The 18,732-nt window shown below is 41.9% G+C and overlaps 1 long non-coding RNA gene across 1 annotated transcript in view; it reads right to left on the bottom strand.

Annotated features, from left to right (window-relative positions):
- Positions 1–14,035, bottom strand: part of LOC125914017 (uncharacterized) — a 33,161-nt gene extending 19,126 nt beyond the window's left edge. The window contains exon 1 of the long non-coding RNA XR_007455180.1: positions 13,698–14,035. This is a non-coding gene — a long non-coding RNA (uncharacterized LOC125914017). The remainder of the gene's footprint in view (positions 1–13,697) is intronic.
- Between the last annotated feature and the right edge of the window lie 4,697 nt (positions 14,036–18,732).

An 18,732-nucleotide genomic window follows, 5' to 3' on the forward strand; every position in this document is an offset into this window, starting at 1 on the left:
TTTTTTAAGTGTTGGTGGGGAAGTGAGGAGATAGAAATATGCGATACCCAGTGTAGGTGCAGATGTGAGTACCCTGGGACCTGGCATTTTCCATTTCTAGGCCTCAATCTTCAATAAAGACACACAAACATGTATGTACATATAAAACCAAGCACATGGACGTTCATTGTGTCACTGTGATACTAAAAAGCTGAAGCAACTCTCAGAGGTGGAGGGGATACATAAACTGTGCTGGGCCCCTTCAGGGAACCACCACATGAAAGACAAAATGAGGTCTTATACTCCAAGTTAAATTTCTCTAGCTACTTCTAGACTACGCTTTGAATTTCTACCAGTGCCAGGTGCCAGTGCTCACGGCTGCTGTCCTTTTCCTCACTTTTAGCTCAACAAATCTTATACAATTTACATACAGCTTCCTCTTAAAACATTCCTGGGTCCTTTTAATTCTGACATTACAGATGAGAAACCAAAGACTCAAAAAAGGTGGGTCATGCTAAATTCACATGGCAGAAGACCACCAGAATTAGAACTGAAACCCTGGCCTTCTGGCTCCTTATACCATGTAAGGCTACAGATTATCTCACAGAATGGTAAATACAGAATTTACCCCACCTCTCAGCATGGGGCACTCACTCTCTCAAACATCCCTAGGTAGCTCTGGCCTCAGCTACTACTACCCCTTCTGGCTGGTGAAGTGTTTGGATCTGATTTTACCACTAACTCTCCATGTGACTTAGTAAATCAAACTCTGCGCCTCAGTTTCCTCATCTGTTTGAGGCCAATAATCTCTGCCTGGCTATCACATGAGCTCATTAATAGAACCAAGTGAAATAAAAGATAGGACAATAGAAATGTATCAAATAAGTGAGAAATTAACTTTATATTATTCTTCGGATGCAGAAATGCCTGCCCTCTTGCTAAAAGGATCATGGGATGTCCAATTTGCAAAAAATTTGACGTGGAGAGTTTTGTCACTGAAGAGAAATGAAGCATGGTGGTGGAGTGGGGGCTGCTGGACTCACACCAGAAGCTGGACTCTGGAAGCTCTGCTCCCTTTCCCTGCCTCCTCCTGCTTGTAGCCTCTGTGCCACTGAGTTCTCTGGCACAGGAACACTAGCAGCCAGTCTGGGGTCCCTTGAGGCAGGGCTGGCCAGCCCTGACAAAATACTGAAGTTAGCCAAGTTGGCCTTCTACATTTCTTCCCTGTGCCTTTCTCCTTCACTGTGTCACTAGCCTTCACTACATCTTTCCTGGGTTACTAAGGGAGGGGTTCTATACAACCAACTCCCCCTCTCCCAACCATGGTTAGGCTTCCCACTATTTAAGACCTGTAAGGTTGGGAACTGTGCCTGGCCTTATCTTGGCAGAGTCCATACTGAACAAATGTCTAACTCAGCCAAAGGGACTGCTGCATGTGTTCCTCCTTAACCAGAAGCTTTGTGCTAAGCTGGAAATGGAAATGTTTGGTGGGTCCCTTCCCACAGACTGTTGAGGACTATTGCCTTGCCCTCCTCTCCTAGGCAGGTTGTCCAACAGGCCATGGTAGCCCCTGGGGTGATGGTCACATAAGGCAGTGGAGGGAGGAACAAGAACTGGGAGTATATGCGCTGGGGGTCTCTGCTCCTTGCCCTGACTCCTTTGTTGTAGACCAGAGGTTGTGTTCCCGGCACAGGCAGGCAGGTAGCCTGGGGTTCCCCATGGACGGCTAGAGCTGAGAAAGGCTTTGAAGTTCAGCAGGTTATGCTATCTCCCTTTTCTCATTTTTAAAATAGAGAAATATTTCCATTCTCTTACTTCACAATGCTGTTAAGAATTAAATGTGAATTAATTAATGAAGAGTTAAAGATTAAATATGAAAATAAGTAAGAAGAGAAGGGAGACAAGCAAGACATCTTCAGAGCCAGGCTGGTTTGCCAGGCTCCTCTGTGATCCTTGGGCCACTGCCAGCTTGGACCTTGGTCCAGTGGCCCAGGGCCACTTCTCACCTGGACCAGGGATGTGAAGACCAAATACAGGAGGCCCTGCCCTTCTGAGTGGCCTTTAATCCACACAGGATTGTTTTCTCTACCAAACAGACCAAAAGGAAAGAAAGCCAGAGAGACATTAGTTCTTTTCTTAGCTCCTAAATGGCTGACATTTCAGGAAACCAAAATTCTGAATGGGACCAGAGGGGATTTCAATTCATCCTGCCTGTCTTCAGGCAGAGTCAGTCTTACATGAGGATTCTGTTACACAGGGTGTACTTTCAGAGGTTCAGGGGAGGCCTTGTCCAAAAATCTCTTCCAAACTTATTTGCTCATGCTTGAAAATCCATTGTTAGAGCTTTATCTCTGACACAAGCCAAATGTAGGTTTTGTCTTCTGTACAACTGGCACAAGTCACACATGTAAAATTGTATCATCACCTCAGTTTGAATGAATAAACCAGTCCTTCCTGAGAACAGGCTTGGATGGAGAGGAGAGGACTAGAACATTGTAGGCAGCAGCCACTAAGGCCGGAAGAGGGAAGATGGGAAGGTGTAGAAGAGAAAGAATGTAGAAGGAATGTAGAGCTGGTAAAGAGTTTTCACCTGGACAGTCAGTTACAGTCTCCAAAGTACCCAAAAAAACTGTATGTAAAAAAAAAAAAAAAAGAAAGAAACCACCCCCCCCTTAAAAAAAATCACACTCTATGATTCGATTTATGTCTAGCAAATGCAAACTAATCTATAGTGACAGAAAGCAGATCAGTGGTTGCCTGGGAAGGGTTGGGGGTAGGTAAGATAAGAGGAACGACAAGGGGCATGGGGGAACTTGGGGGGTGATCAGTATCTTGATTGTGATGATGGTTTTGAGAATATATATATGGGCCAAAACTTATCAAATCATACACATTAAGTATGTGCAGTTTACTTATTGTATCTCAATTATACCTCAATATAATGTTTTTTGGAAAAGAGTGAAAAAAAAAACCCCAAAAACTATGTGAGTACAGTATACCTGCCAAATAACCCATCTCACACAACTCTGGTAAATTCTGGCAGAAACAAGTGTTTTCCAAGAGCACACCTCAGCTCTCTGAGAATCAGGTATTCTCTCTGTAAATTGGTAGACATGAACTAGACAATCCTAAGATCCTATCCAGATATCATGATCCAGACTGTCAGGGTCAAATATGTTAACCGATAGAAAACCATTATTAAAGCCTAAAGGATCTGATAAAAATGCAAGGCAGGGATTATTAAATAACCAACATATATAGAGATATTGGGCAAAAATAGTGGATTAAATATGTGCATCTAATTTCACTATATCTAAAACTCCATTAAGAGGGATTTTTCCCCCCAAGGGTAAAGTCTCCAATAGGGCTCCTTAGAAAGAAAAACTATGACATCAGAAATGAAAAACTTAATGGATGGATTAGAAGACAGATTGAAGTAGAGTAAAAAGTAGAGTAAAAAGACAGGGATAGAAACTAGGAAAGAATAAAAGAAAGGGAAGAAAGAAACTAGGAAAGAACAGATGAGAAATTCATCTGAATAGCTGAATGGCAGGAGTTTTAGAAACACAACAAAGGATACAAACTAATTCAAGAAAACACTCCAGAATCAAAGGTCATGAGTTTTCAGATTGAAAGGGCCACTGAGTGGCCAGCACAATAGGTATGTCACTGTGAAATTTCTTAACATGAGGGACAAAGAAATCCTACAAGGTCACATGCAAAAAAGGCTTTGGCCTCAACAGCAGCCCTGGAAGCTAGAAGACAATGGAGCCAGGCTATCAACGTTCTGAGGCAGACACACAAGGTTTAAAAAAATTTCCCTCTAATGAACTCTCAGGAAGTTCTAGAAAATACATGTCATCAAAAAGAGGGAAGAAAGCAGGAGATGAGAAGACATGGGATCCAGAAACAGGTGATCCAACACAGGAAAGAGGCAAGGGAATTCCCCAGACTATAGTAAAGGGAGGATCCAGGAGGCCAGCTGTAGTCTCCCGCTCTGAGCAGGAGAGAAGGCTCCAAGAGACCTTCCTTAGAACAAACTGAGAAGACACCTGGGTAACTGGGAGAGTTTAAGGCTAATTAGTGATAAGATCTTAGAAACATACATGTATGAAAAAAAAAAGATAAACAAAAAGATATGTTGTAAAGGAAAAGCAATCGTGGTTGACTATGTGGCTTAGCTGTGAGTCGCACTTGCATTGTTATAATAACAAGTGCACTAATTATTGATCTACCAAAAATTACTGTATAAATATATTGAGAATAAGGGGGCCTGGGAAGTGTGCATTAAGTATAAAAGGGGTGAGTGGAGAAAAGGGAGCTGAATCCTCATCTCCCATTGTGGGAAGTCAACAGATAATGCTTGAACTGAAAAATCAGGAAGTAGGAATACAAACATGTTATTTATAGATAGGTAAAAGAATTAGTTAAAAAAAAGTTGAAAATGGTCCCTCCAGGGAAGGGGAAACAGGGGTGGGGGGGGGGGGGAGGGGAGTGGGTGGAGGGAGGCTGAGAACTGCTCTTTGTCTTAATAAGCCTTGTAGAACTGGTTGACTTTTTAAATTATGTGCCTGGTATAAAAATAATTTTAAAAAATTAGTGTGGTGAATGAATAATGAAATTAACACTTCTTGAGGCCTATTATGCCAACAGGTGTTCCCCATGTAGGTGCTAACCTGCTGGCGCTAGGTTTTCTGAGCTGCTGGTCATGGAAAACACACGTATGAAGGTGCTTCCATTAGGGAAGTAACATGGGGGCTAATCCCATACCTGTGCTTACTGCTGCCTCAATAAGTTACTTAGACTAAGTCTCAGCATCTCACCTTGAGAAATCCTGTGAAGGTTTTGTGAATAACTGTCTACAGAATACCAAGTATGCAGGGCTTAGATCTATAGCTTCAGTCCTAATTTGGAGAAGAGCAAGGGATAGAAGTGTAGTGAGTGGGACAGAAAAATATGCGCTCTGCTAGTGACAAACAGACTCTGGCTCTGGCAGCAAGAACAAGAAGGAGGTCCTGCTTATGGGTTGGTTCATAACCGGAACATTGGACTTTGTTTCTTGTACACTTGTGTCTTTAGTGAAAACTGAAAAGTTTCTGCTTCGGGATGTTGAAATGGAGACTCCATAGGAGTAGTTTCTGAGACTGAGTCCTCTTGTCAGCAGCCACCATCAGGGGCAGCACAGCATGAGGCCAGATCTCAGTACAACGTATTATGTGGAAGAAAAACACCCTAAGCTAGGAATGAAAAGACCCAGCTTCCAAGATACCCTCTCTGACACTTACTGCTTTGTGACCCTGGATAAGTAACTTACCCTCATGGCTCACTTTTCTCTTCAGTAAAAGGACTTGACTATATGCTTTCAAGCTTCTGTTCCTGGCATGTAACAAAGTAAACTCCCTGAGGGCAGGGACCGTGTCTATATTGTTCTTCATGGCCTGTATATTGCATTCTGTAAAACCGCTGTAGTCCCATGATATGCAAATTTGCAGGGGAGCGAGGGGGAAAAGAAGAATCAGGTTTTTGTTTTTTGTTTTGTTTTTTAGAGAGAGAGACAGAGAGAGCGCACAATAGGGGAAGAGAGGGAAAATCTTAAGGAGGCTCCATGCACAGCATGGAGCCTGACATGGGGCTCGATGTCACAACCCAACCCTGGGATCATGACTTGAGTCAAAACCAAGAGTTGGACACCTAACCGACTGATCCACCCAGGTGCCCCAAGAAGAACCTTTTGAGGGGAGGTTTGTTCTTTCTTATTTTTCATTCTTTGGGGTTTTTTTTCCCTGTTGTTTTTTGTTGGCAGGACACACCCAAAGATCCAAATTTGTATTAAAAAGAAATGAAAAAAAGGAAAAAAGTACCTAGCACACTGCCTGGTACATTGCAGGTTTTCAATACCTATTTGTTGGATGAGTGAAATAGAAGATAAAGACAGTTCATTAGACTCTTCAAACTGGAAAATGACCCCAGCCAATGAAATTAACTACAGGTGAAGAAAAAACAAAAGCCTAGCAAAAAGGAAAAAAGGTCTTTGTGGTTGCCCCAGCTAAACAGGAATGGAACTGGACTCAAGTCCCAACAATGTGGGAGCTCAACAGAGGGTAGGTCAGCACAGATTCAACAGGGAAGGGAAGGAGCCACATCTTGGGATATTTAGAGGAAAACATCTGTGCAACAAAATACTACTCTAAGCAAACTGGCAAAGTTTGGCAGTGGAACAAGACACAGTCAAAAGAGCACACAGTATTTGGTTCAAGTTCTACCTCTGCTACTTGCCTGTTAGGCTGACTCTCTAATGTCTGAGGCTGCTTCTTTTTCTAAAAATCAGGGCTAATAATAGCATCTACTTCATAGAATTTTGGTTAGCATGGAAGTAAGTTAGATGTGGTATGTGAAGAAAATATTTTGCAAGCTATAAAATATAGATTGTTAATCTGATTGGCCAGGATCCCTCCTAATTAATCTCTCACTAACAAATCAACATGGATTATTCACTTTGAATGTCACTTTGAAAATCAAATGGAAGGGCCTTGAAAGGTGGGTAAGTTTTGATAAAGGAGGGCAGGAGGAAGAAAACATGGGCAATTAGAATCTAGGGAGGGATGTTGCAGAGGCTGCTCCTGAATGGTCAAGAGCAGATAATCCCAAGGCAGAGCATTAAGGAGACTGGTTCAGGAGCCAGAAATTGGATTCTAGACTTTGTGATTGGATGAACCTGTGAACCCTCATCTGGGTGGTTTTCTCATCTGTAGAGGAGAGGTAACACCACCACCTCTGTTTTCTTGGAGGCTATTGTAATGTCACGTGAGACAGTGGATGTGAAGAATTTTTAAGAATTATTGATCACCATCTCTGCAAATGGGAGATTATCATTCCTTTAGAACAGCATGGATGAGGTGACAGGAGGCCCATGTATAATAAACCTTGTCCACTGTTATGGACTGAATTGTGCCCCCCACCCCCCGCCACCCCAGATTCTTATGATGAAATCCTAACCCCTAATGGGACTGTGTTTGGAGACAGGGCCTTTAAAGAGGTGGTTAAGATTAAATGAGGTCAAGCATGGAACCCTAATCCAATAGTACTGGTGTCCTTATAAAATGAGGAACAGACAACTAGGGATGTATGCTCACAGAGAAAAGGCCATGGGAGGACACAACAAGAAGGTGGCCATCTGTAAAACCATGGAGAGAGGACGCAGGAGAAACCAAACCTGCTGACACTTTGATCTTGGACTTCTAGCCTCCAGAACTGTGAGAAATAGATTTCTGCTGTTTCAGCCCCCCAGTCTGTGGTATTTTGTTATGGCCGCTCTAGCAAACTAGAACGCTCACCTAAACAGTTTTGATTCCTTTACTCCCTTCCCCAGAACAAATTCTCCCTTCATACTGAAGAATAATGCACAAAAATGGTTCCTAGAGGCACTCTGGCCAGCCAGCAAGGGGAGGAGGCAATGCGGCTGGTGGTCAGGACCCTGTTAGGAGCTTGTCCTGTCTAGTTGTGGATTATGTTCCTGAATTGCTGAGTCAATGGAAACCGGCTTTGTCTGCTCTTAGACACCAAGTTTGCCTTCTTTTGCCTGTATGCCAAGATTCTGAAGCTTAACAGAATGATAAGCTGTTTAAAGAGCTTGTAGTCCAAGGGAAGGATGTAGGTCCATGATTAAAACTTAACTTTCCTCTTTGTTATGTGCTGGGTAATTGAAATAATGATACCTTAGAAATAGGAGACAAAGTTTAAATCTTGGTTGGGAACTCCAAAAGTAATTATGTGGACTTCTTATTTTTTATGTTTATTTATTTATTTTGAGGCGGGGGAGGGGCAGAGAGAGATGGGGACAAAGAATCCCAAGCAGGATCCCTGCTGTCAGTGCAGAGCCAGACGTGGGGCTATCTCATGGACTGTGAGATCATGACCTGAGCAGAAATCAAGAGTCAGATGCTTAACTGACTGAGCCACCCAGATGCCCCATGGGCTTCTTTTGAGGTTGAATTCCATCAGAATTAAAAAGACAAATCTGGTAACTCTGCATTACTCCTCACACATTAACTTAATAGGTTTACTCATTCAACAAATTTTCTTAATCACTTACTACATGCCCACTTCTATTCTAAATCATAGATACAATAAGAATACAATAGACATAGCTCCTGTTCCTATAGAGCTTACAGTTGAGTGGGAAAATATAGATAAGAGCATGAGGATAAAAATGAAACTCTATGGCCTGGCATTTAAAAATTCAGTTAGGGGCGCCTGGGTGGCTCGAGATGGTTGAACGTCTGACTCTTGATTTCTGCTCAGGTCATGATCTCAGGGTTGGGTATCGAGCCCTGCATTGGGGTCTGCGCTGAGCATGGAGCCTGCTTGGGATATTCTCTCTCTCTTCCTCTGCCCCTCTCCCCCATGCTCTCATTCTCCCTCTAAAATAAAAAAAAAAAAATTAAAAATTAAGAATCCACTTCAGTCTGGGCCCAGTCAACCTCTCTAGTTACCTTCTACACTCCTCCTCATATGCCTTGCTCCAAACAAATCACGCCAGTCAAACCCTTCTAAGCTCTGTACTTTCATTCTTATTCCCTACCTAGATTGCTTTCTATGCCTATTTAAATCCTATCCATCCAGCAAGGTGTGGTAGTAGCCCCTAAGATGGCTCCCCAGTGATCTCTGCCTCTTGGTATTCACACACTTGTATGTGGGCTGAACTTAGTGACTTGCTTCTAATGAAAAGAATCAACAACAGTGACGGGATATCACTTGTGAGACTAGGTTACAAAAGGACCGAGGCTTCCATCTTGGTCTCTCTTAAGGGAAGCCAGCACTGTGGAGAGGCCTATGTTATGAGGGACTGAGGCCTTCCAATGACCACTTCAGTGAACTTGAAATTGTTTTTTCCTCTACCCCCTTGTTCAGCCTTTAGGCTGGGAAGCTTGACTGCAATTTCATGAGAAACCTTGAGCCAGAGTGGCCAGCAAAGCTGCACCTGGTTTCTTAACCCACAAAAACTGTGACATAATATTTATTGTTTTAAGCTACTAAGTTTTGAGGTAGTTACTCAGCAATAGACACTATTGTTACTCAGCAATAGACACTAATACACAAAATGGGGTAATTTGTTATACAACAGTAGATAACTACACACAAGACCTAGTTCAAATTGCTCCCCTGAATTTTCTTTGACCTAGCCTAGCCCAGAGTAAATTCTGCCTCCTTTGAACTTGATGTAGACCAACTTCTCATTGGTCATTTATACTTTTGAAATATTAGCTACTTTCTATCTTCTGTTTCTGGTCCTTTCCAAATAACCAAAGTCGGTAGCTGCTTAAATTACTTGCTCAGAATAAGTATTTGGCAAGGTAGAGAAGGAGGTTTTAAGAGGCTAGAATTTTGTATCAGAAAGGAGCTTTTGAGGCACCTGGGTGGCTCAGTTGGTTAAGTGACTGACTTTGGCTCAGGTCATGATCTCACCGTTCCTGAGTTTGAGCACCTTGTCAGGTTCTGTGCTGATAGCTCACAGCCTGGAGCCTGCTTCAGATTCTGTGTCTCCCTCTCTCTCTGCCCCTCACCCGCTCACACTCTGTCTCTCTCTCTCTCTCTCTCAAAAATAAACATTTAAAAAAATTTTTTTAAAAGAAAGGAGTTTTATTTCATTTTTTAAATGTTTATTTAGTTTTGGGAGAGCGCAAGTGGGGGGAGGGGCATACAGAGGGGGACAGAAGATTCAAAGCAGGCTGTGCACTGACAGGCTGACAGCACAGAGTCTGATGCGGGGCTCGAATTCACAAACCAGGAGATCATGACCTGAGCTGAAGTCGGACACTCAAACAACAGAGTCACTCAGGTGCCCCTATTTCACTTTTGGTGGCTGATAAATGTCTTATAGGTGGAAAGTTGAGGCAGAAATTAGAAAAGGGACCACAGCCAAAAAGAAAAAGAAAGAAAGAAAGAAAAAAAAAATGAAAGAAAGAAAAGGCACCACAGCTTGGGAAGAACTAATTTTTGGTCTTCATCAAAGTGAGGCATCAGCAGCCCATACTGACAGCCAATTCTCCTTGTAAATTCTTTCTAGTGATTTCCTTCTTATTGTGTGAAGAGCTTAACCTGTTGGCAGTTGTGAGAAGCAACAGAGAGTGGCTCTGGGGCACTGGGGTCACTTCAGAGGAGGGAAGCCAATTGTTTTCTCAGGGCCCCTCTCTCACGTTTATTCTTTTCAGGGCCTCTGTAGAAGGACTGTGCTGAAGACCATTTCCTACACGTAGCACCATTTATTTAAAACATGCACCACATATACACAAAAAAAACCAAATGCAAAGGAAAAAGGGGGAAAAAGGCTGCTGAAGACCAGAGTCACTAAGAGTTCAGGCTAAGAATAGACAAGAACTCTGAGAGCTGCTTGGCTATGTGACCTCCTGCAGGGGCCTGGCAATAAGCCCAATCCAGCTTTGTTTTTTCTATGTCTTTACAAAGAACGAGCACTAGCTTGGGAGTCAGGAGACCTGAGTTCTAGGCCTGGTTCTGCCAGTACTTTCTTCTGTGAACTTGAGTGAGTACTTCCCCTTTCTAGGCCTCAGTTTCCCATTTGTAAAATGAAAGACACTAGACTCCAAGATTTTCCAATTCCAATACTGAGAGAACACAAAGGAAAACTAAAAGACTTATCGTAGCTTTGTCATTAAGAACCACACCTCTTTGTGCCTCTGTTTTCTCATCTATAAAACAAGGTGATATATTCATTCATTCATTCATTCATTCCTTCAACTAATATTTCTTGAATACCTACTATGTACTAGGCTTGGTGCTAGGGATACAATGGTGAGCGAAGACAGATATGGTCTATGTTCTTGTGGAACTTCTAGTCTATTGGGGGTAGAGGAGAGGGGGAACTGTAAGCAATCACATAAATGAGGGTGTTATTGATGCCAAGATAAGTATGACAAAGGAAGGATCATACTTGGTTCTTGGTGACCAGGGGATGGAATAGTCACAACCTCCATCAATTTCAACGTTCTGTGATCTAGTAGGCATCTCTTCTGGGAAGCACAGAGGAACCCTTTGAACAAGTTACATCTCAAAAACCAAAAACAAAACCCCCCAAATTCATATCTCATACCATAGCTATTTTTCAGCTCAATTAACCCAATCAACCATCTATTGTGTACCTACTACGAGGAATCAACCTCCCAATTCCTGTCTTCCCGGAGTTTACACTAGTGGGCAGAATGGATTCATAAATTGACATAGCTATAAAATGTCTCACATCATTCTCTGATTGCTAATTATGTGCTTTAAATAATAATGTTTCATAAGAGTTAAGAATCAAGTGGGGATTTGGATGTGCTAGGGGAATCAGACATTTTCTTGGAAGTAAAAATTGAGATATGTGCTAAAGGTTTGCTACATGGTTTCAGATGAACAGAAACAATGGTATCAGGGTACAATGGCCTTATCCCCTATGAGTAAGGCAGTATGGTACAGGGTACATACAAGAATGATCTAAAGTGGGAGATTCTTAAATCCCTTTTGGGCAGGAGGGATTCAAGCCTCACTTTTTGTCAAGGGCAAGAGACCTCTTCTGTGACCCACTCTGAACACCATCCCTTAGATTAGGAGGCCTGCTTCTGATGCACATCCTGACTTGGGATGGCTATCTTACTTCTGAGTCTGTTATCTCATTTGTAAAACGAAGGGGTTAGATTATATCTAACACCCCTTACAGTAACCAGAAAGATGATTAAAATCTGATTCTTGTAAGAATTTTTATTATTTCATTTTTAAACTGGTGGTTGCTGCCACGGAATATGAGCTATGGAATTTTTTGTTTTGTTTTGTTTTTTTTTGTTTTTGAGCTATGGAATTTTGGACAAGTTATTAAATTTCTAAGCCTGACTTACTTTCTTTTTTAAATTAGTTTTTAGAATAAAAAAGTAACACATGCACAGATTTTTAAAAATCAAACATTACAAAAGACTATTATGATGGTTACAGAGTTTTTGTTTGGGGGGTAAAAAAGTTTTGGAAAAGGTAGTGATGGTTGTACAACTTTGTGAATGTAATTAATGCTGCTGATTATATGCTTAAAATGGTTTAAATGGAAAATTTTATATTATACATATTTTACCACAATTAAAAAAAATTAATAATGTAATATAGCAAAACCACTGAATTAAATAATTTAAATGGAGGGGGCACCTGGGTGGCTCAGTCAGTTAAGCATCCAGCTTTGGCTTAGGTCATGATCTCATGGCTGGTGAGTTTGAGCCCGTGTTGGGCTCTATGCTGACAGTTCAGAGCCTGGAGCATGCTTTAGATTCTGTGTCTGTGTCTTTCTCTGCCCCTCCCCTGCTCATATTCTCTCCCTCTCAAAAATAAATAAACATTTAAAAAATTAAAAAAAAAAAAAAAAAAACAGCCTCTGACTTCAGCTCAGGTCATGATCCTGCAGTTCATGGGTTTGAGCCCCGCATTGTGATCTTTGCTGACAGCTTAGACCCTGGAGCCTGCTTCAGATTTTGTATCTCCCTCTATCTCTGCGCTTCCCGCTCATGCTCTATCTCTCTCAAAAATAAACACTAAAAAAATTTTTTTAATAAACGAATATAAATGATTTAAATGGGTGAATGATATGATATGTGACTTGTATCTCAGTAAGATTGCTGAAAAAGGAAACTTAAAAGACAATAGTGTGCCAAATTAAATACATAAATAAAAATAAAAATGTGTATCCACTAAAAAAACACATAAAAAACAAAAAACAAAGAAAAAAACAAGTGTACCATAAGAGTATATTCTCTAGGGGTGCCTGGGTGGCTCAGTCGGTTAAACATCTGACTCTTGATCTCAGGGTCATGAGTTCAAGCCCCATGTTGGATATACCCAGTGTGGAGCTTTTTCTTAAAAAAAAAAGAAAATTAACATTGCAAAATTGACTTCTATAGAGTCCAATTTATACTCCTACCAAGAAATCATTCATCCATTTTATTCATTCAACCAATATTTGAGTGCCTACCATGTGCCAGGCGCTATTCTAAGCCCTGGAAACACAGCAAATGAGCAACAACAACATAAAGACAAAATCCATTCCTTAATGGAGCTTACAGTTTTGTAGGGAGAAAGGGCAAACAAAAAAGTAAAATATATAGTATTTCATGTGGAACTAAGTGCTATAGCTAAAATAAAGCAGAGAAAGGAGTGTTGGCCAGGGGTGGGGGCTAGAGATTTGAATAGGATGTTTAGGGGATGAGAATTCTTAAGCCTCAGTTTTCTTATCTGTAAGATGGGACAATAACAGTGCCTATCTCATAGGACTGATTATTGAAAGAATTCTATGAAATTATATGTTGCACATAAAAATGAGTATTTCCTAAATGGAAACTATCATTATTATAAACAACCTTATAGCTAGGAAAAACTGTGGCCTAGGGAGGAAAAATTTGCTTAAGGCCCCAAGAAAAACTGTGGTTGGGTAAGAACCAGAACCCAGGCCTCCTGATCGTTCATGCAGCATACTTTCAAATATACCAAGGGACCAAAAGCACTAAGAAGCCATCCTCCCAAGGGCTGTTAATGGGCAACATGGCTTTAAGTTGAAGAGCTCTCTGGGAATGTGATTTTCACATCAACAAGAGGGGAGGGAAGATGTGGGAGTACATTAGGTTCCTCTTCAAGGAGAAGCAGGCCAACTTCACTCTGGCCTAAGGCTGAGCCTGCTGGGGTTTACTCACAAGACGTCAGATCCAGGATGGTGCTCTCAGCCAAAGGCAACAAGCTTTCTGGCTGCTGCTGGCCCATCTGCTCTGATGAGACTCTCCCAAACCCTGATCTCCCATTGGTTTCATTCCAAGGAATCTCCTGGAGGAAAGATAAGCAGCAGTTATTTCACAGCTGTAGAAATAGTAAGTTCTAGAGGGGTATTTGTATCTGTTTGGCTGGGTGAGATTTTCAAGTAGGACAAGCAGTGGTGGTCTCTCAACTCTCTCTGTGCCTTTTTCTCACCCTGTGGCATCTCCTCTAACCACCTATAACCAGTTACCCACTGCTTGCCTGGGCCTTCTGCTTAACCAGAGCCCTCTCTCTGCCTGGGTTCTATGCTTCAGCCCTATCCTTTCTTCACTGAGTCTCATTCCCTTCACTCATCCTAACCCCTCCTTTAAAAGAAGATGCTCACTAATTTTTTTTTTAATTTTTTTAGCGTTTATTTATTTTTCAGACAGAGAGAAACACAGCATGAACAGGGGAGGGGCAGAGAGAGAGGGAAACACAGAATCGGAAGCAGGCTCCAGGCTCCGAGCCACCAGCCCAGAGCCCAACGTGGGGCTCGAACCCGCGGACCGCGAGATCGTGACCTGAGCTGAAGTCGGACGCTCAACCGACTGAGCCACCCAGGCACCCCAGATGCTCACTAATTTAACAGATTCAGTACAGAGCAGGATTCAGAGAAGTCAGCATTCTGGGCTTGACCTCTATTAATGTGTGTATGAACTTGGGCAAGTCAATTATCTTTTTTTGGGCTTCAGTATCTTTATCTATAAAGATGTTGTATGTCATTTCAAATACCATGGAGTAGATTATTCTGCAAAGGGCAGAGACCCTAGTGATCTACCTAAAGACAAAAAAGTACACAGAGAAATGGTGAGGCTAAGAGCAGAAATTTTCAGAGTGAAGATGCCAGGGCCCCTAAAATGCTATTAAAAGGTGTGTTATGATGACCAATGTCTGGTGAATGGCATCTAGGATCTGGTCCTGGGTCAGCTATAAGAAGTTCCCACCTAGACAAAAGACCTAGGTTTTAAAGTCTATTCCTGTATTGAGTAGGCCTCAATGCAGGGAAAAATCCAAACTAGCTTTGCACCATACCATGTCCACTCTTGAAAGTGCAAACATAAGAAGTAAAAAGAGCTTTAGCAGGTCACCAACAGTTACTTGAACATCACAGGGCAGGACTAGCTGCAGGTTTCCTCTGCAAGACTAAAAAGAGGAAGGGGGAGAAACACTCAACAAAAGGGATCATGAACTCAAATTTGAGAAAGTGACATAAGAAGATTTCAAAAGATGTTAGAACTATAAGCAAATGTGTGAGTGTTTCCACTTTTGTTTAAACTGTGTCCAGTTACATTAATGGACATTAATTCTGGGGTAATTAAAAAAAATTTTTTTAATGTTTATTTACTTTTGAGAGAGAGAGACAGACAGACAGAGTGTGAGCAGGGAAGGGACAGAGAGAGAGGGAGACACATAATCAGAAGCAGGCTCCAGCCTCTGAGCTGTCAGCACAGAGCCCAACACAAGGCTTGAACTCACCAGCCTTCAAGGCTTGAGATCATGACCTGAGCCAAAGTCAGGCGCTTAAATGACTGAGCCACCCAGGCACCCCATCTGCTGGGGTAATTTGAGAAAACTTTAAAATCTTAGTGACTATCACTAATATGTGCTCTCTCTCAAGGTGGTGTCCATAATCTTAACTTTACACACAGAGAAAGGCACAGGGAATGGAGACCTGAAATTCCAAATTCTGAAAATAACTGTGACCCTCACTACATCATTGTTCCTGCCTGGAAAAACAATCCATACACCCACAACAATGGTGCCCCACAGTTGGGTGACAACAAAGTCTCACAGGCTTGAGACTTGCAACACTGTTGGCACATCAGAAGCACTTGCAGATGCTTAGTACTTGGGTTGGTAAATCTACCAAGCCTGCTTAGATCCTATCCTCTCCCTGCTGGAACACTGATCCAGTCAGACCTCCAGAGTCAGCAGCATGTCCTAGCAGAGAAACACTGAAGGAGGGGTGGCACTGTTTTCACGGAGTCTTCAGTGACTTTCCACTGAGCTGTGGGAAAATTTGACAGTTGACTGTGGCTGAATCATAACTCAGAGGTCCTGACCACTCAGATCTTTGAAGATTCCTTTCATTCCTTTCCCAAAAGGGGAACCTGGCACACTCCAATTGGTTAATTCCATTTACCTTCTGTTCCTTGCAACCACACGTAGGTGCAACTGTGTGATCTCAGTGGTGGCAAGAGTATCAGAATAACAGCATCTATAACAGGCTATAACTATAATAGCTTCTATTTCTCTAGTACTTACTGTTCTCAGGCACTTTTTATAGATTTTTTTTCATTGAATCCTCATAACCGCTTAGTAGGTTACTCACTATTAGTATCCCTAGTCGACAGATAAGGAAACTGAGGCCCAGAGAGGCTAATCACTTGCCTACTGTTGTACAACTTGGGTGTGAGGTGCTGAGATACTGTAGCATCCTGACTCCCAAAGTCTGTGCTCCTAACTATTATGTTATGCTGCATCCAAACACCAGCACAGTTATTCCGAGCTCAAAAGCACTTCAGATATCATAGATCAACCCCTAGATTTTGCAGCTGAGAAAACAGACCTAGAGGATGATGGGAATTACCTAGTGACAAAGCCAGGATTCGAGGAAGGCTGTTCACACCAGGGTTCAGTGTTCTCTGTTATATCAGAAGGCCTTGGGTTCTCTGCATCATCTTAAGAATCTGGAGTTCTTTGATATTTTATCACTTATTCTTTAGGGAATGGAACTTAAATTTATATAAACATAAAAATACTTTCATATAGTTTTTCTACCATATAGTGATCCTCTAATTCTTCCTACCCCTTTTTAGAAAGTTGTTTGTTTTTTTTTTTTAACTTGGCTCCTTTTTGCTTTCTCCTTTTTTTAAATCCCAAGAAAGTGAAAGCATTTTCAGATAGGATAAAAAAATCTTTAAAATCTTTAACCAACTTTCCCTTCTTTTACCAAAGTACTTTAAACACTGCTATTCAGTGATGATTTCTAATTGTCAATCATCCAGTTAGTGTTTTATATCTTCGCTCTACCCTCTTCTGCTCCCCCTTCTTAGGAGACGATCAACTTAGGCTTGGTATGTCCCCTCAGCTCCCTGTGTCCATCTCCAGGCCTTACTCTGTTCAGATTCTTCTTTACATCCCGCCTCTTGTCATGGCGATAGTATTCTTACTGCTCCTGAGGCAGTCTCTATACAGTGACATTGGCCCCATTCCTTCCCACCTCCTTCTAAATCTGAACCAACAAATTTTAAAGGAGTGAGAAAGGCCTGGAAACAGTAACATGTGGTAGAAAGTATTTGGTCTTTGTAGTCCAACAAATCCTCACCCCTCTGGGTAAGTTAGTTAGCCATGCCAAGCCCCATATGTCAAGTGGACAGGAGACCCCACTTCAAGGTGATGATGAGAATGGAAACAAAGAATGTATGAAAGGGTTTGTAGATAGCCCAGCACACAACAGACACTGCCTTCTCCACCTTCTGGCTCCTTCCCTTTTTTTTCACAAAAAACATTCAAAAGAGCTTCATTTTTTCAAATAGCCAGACTTCATCCTCAATGAACTGTTCTTTCTCCTTCTTGTCATTCCAAGCTTATTGAACGTTTATCCTCACAGTTGGCCCTTCCTTCTCCCTATTCAATTCATTTTGGCCACTATATATTGAACTGCTAGGGACAGCTTAGCCCATTTCAGTGCTCTCCCAAACTCTAAATTCAATACACACTTGTGAATTGACCCCTGGAGCATTAACAACTGCTTGGCACTCTGACCTTGAGTGGCCTGCTCATTTCTGCATCTCCTCTGACTTCTGTGAACATTGCTGTCTCAGTCACTTTCAACCTCTCATCTTTCTGCATCCTGTGTCCAGGTGCTCTCTTCCACTCCCATGGATTCAACCACCACTATTTACTCCAGATCACAGGGTATCTCTTTGGAGGTTCCATAGGTATCTAAATCTCCAAATTCGCTTCCCCCCCCCCCCCATGGCTCTTGTTTCCCAAACGGTTTCACCATCGAACTAATGTTCAAGTGAGAAGCCTGAGTTATCTTGGATGTATTTTCTATCCTCCATATTCTGTATTTGAGTGGTCACAAATCCCTTTTATTCCCACAATATTTCCTAAATTCACCCTCTCTACGTACAGTGCTAAGTTCAGGCCTTTGTCATGCCACAGCTAATGCTCTAAACTGGAAGCCCTTGCTTCCAGTCACCCACCCAGCTCACCCTCTGCTCAGATCTGTGATTTACCTAATTAATAGATCTGAGCATTAATCATCTGCTCTAAAATCTTCCTTAGCACTGACCATAGAAAATCCTGAATATTTATATCTCTAGCTCCCCATTAGAATGGAGGCATCTCTTATTAATATCATATCCCACTGCCTACTAGAGTCATTAAATATGCATTTAAAAAGCTTATTAAATGAATGAATACAACCCCAGAACAATGCCATGGATAGTAGAGAATATGAAAGAAATATAATATACTCCTTATCGTCTAGGAGCCTATATTCTTTTTGGAGAGACAAAATAAACATAAGAAACTACAGTATTAAGTACATAAACTGAGATACAAACTGCAAATGCCAGAGCAGCTCAGAAGAAAAAGGTGGGTGTAAGGTGGACTTCTGGTGAAGACCTCACACAGGAGGAGAGAGTTCCTGAGGACCTTAAAGGATGGGTGGGGTTTGCAAGGGGACAGTGGAAGGAGCAGGATGCTCCAGGATGGAAATGGTATGGTAAATAGCACCGAGCATTGGCTGGACAAAAAGCAGTGTGACCTAATGGGGAGATGGGAGATTATGTTGGGGGACAATGAGACCAACCTGGAGAGATAAGGTGGTCCAGAAAACAGAGACCCTCAAGAGTCAGGAAAAAAGGAGTTTGCCTCAAATAAGAAAGCTGTAACTGTTTTTGAGTGCTCCAATAATGCAAA

This window comes from Panthera uncia (assembly GCF_023721935.1).
Source record: "Panthera uncia isolate 11264 chromosome D3 unlocalized genomic scaffold, Puncia_PCG_1.0 HiC_scaffold_8, whole genome shotgun sequence".
NCBI lineage: Eukaryota > Metazoa > Chordata > Mammalia > Carnivora > Felidae > Panthera > Panthera uncia.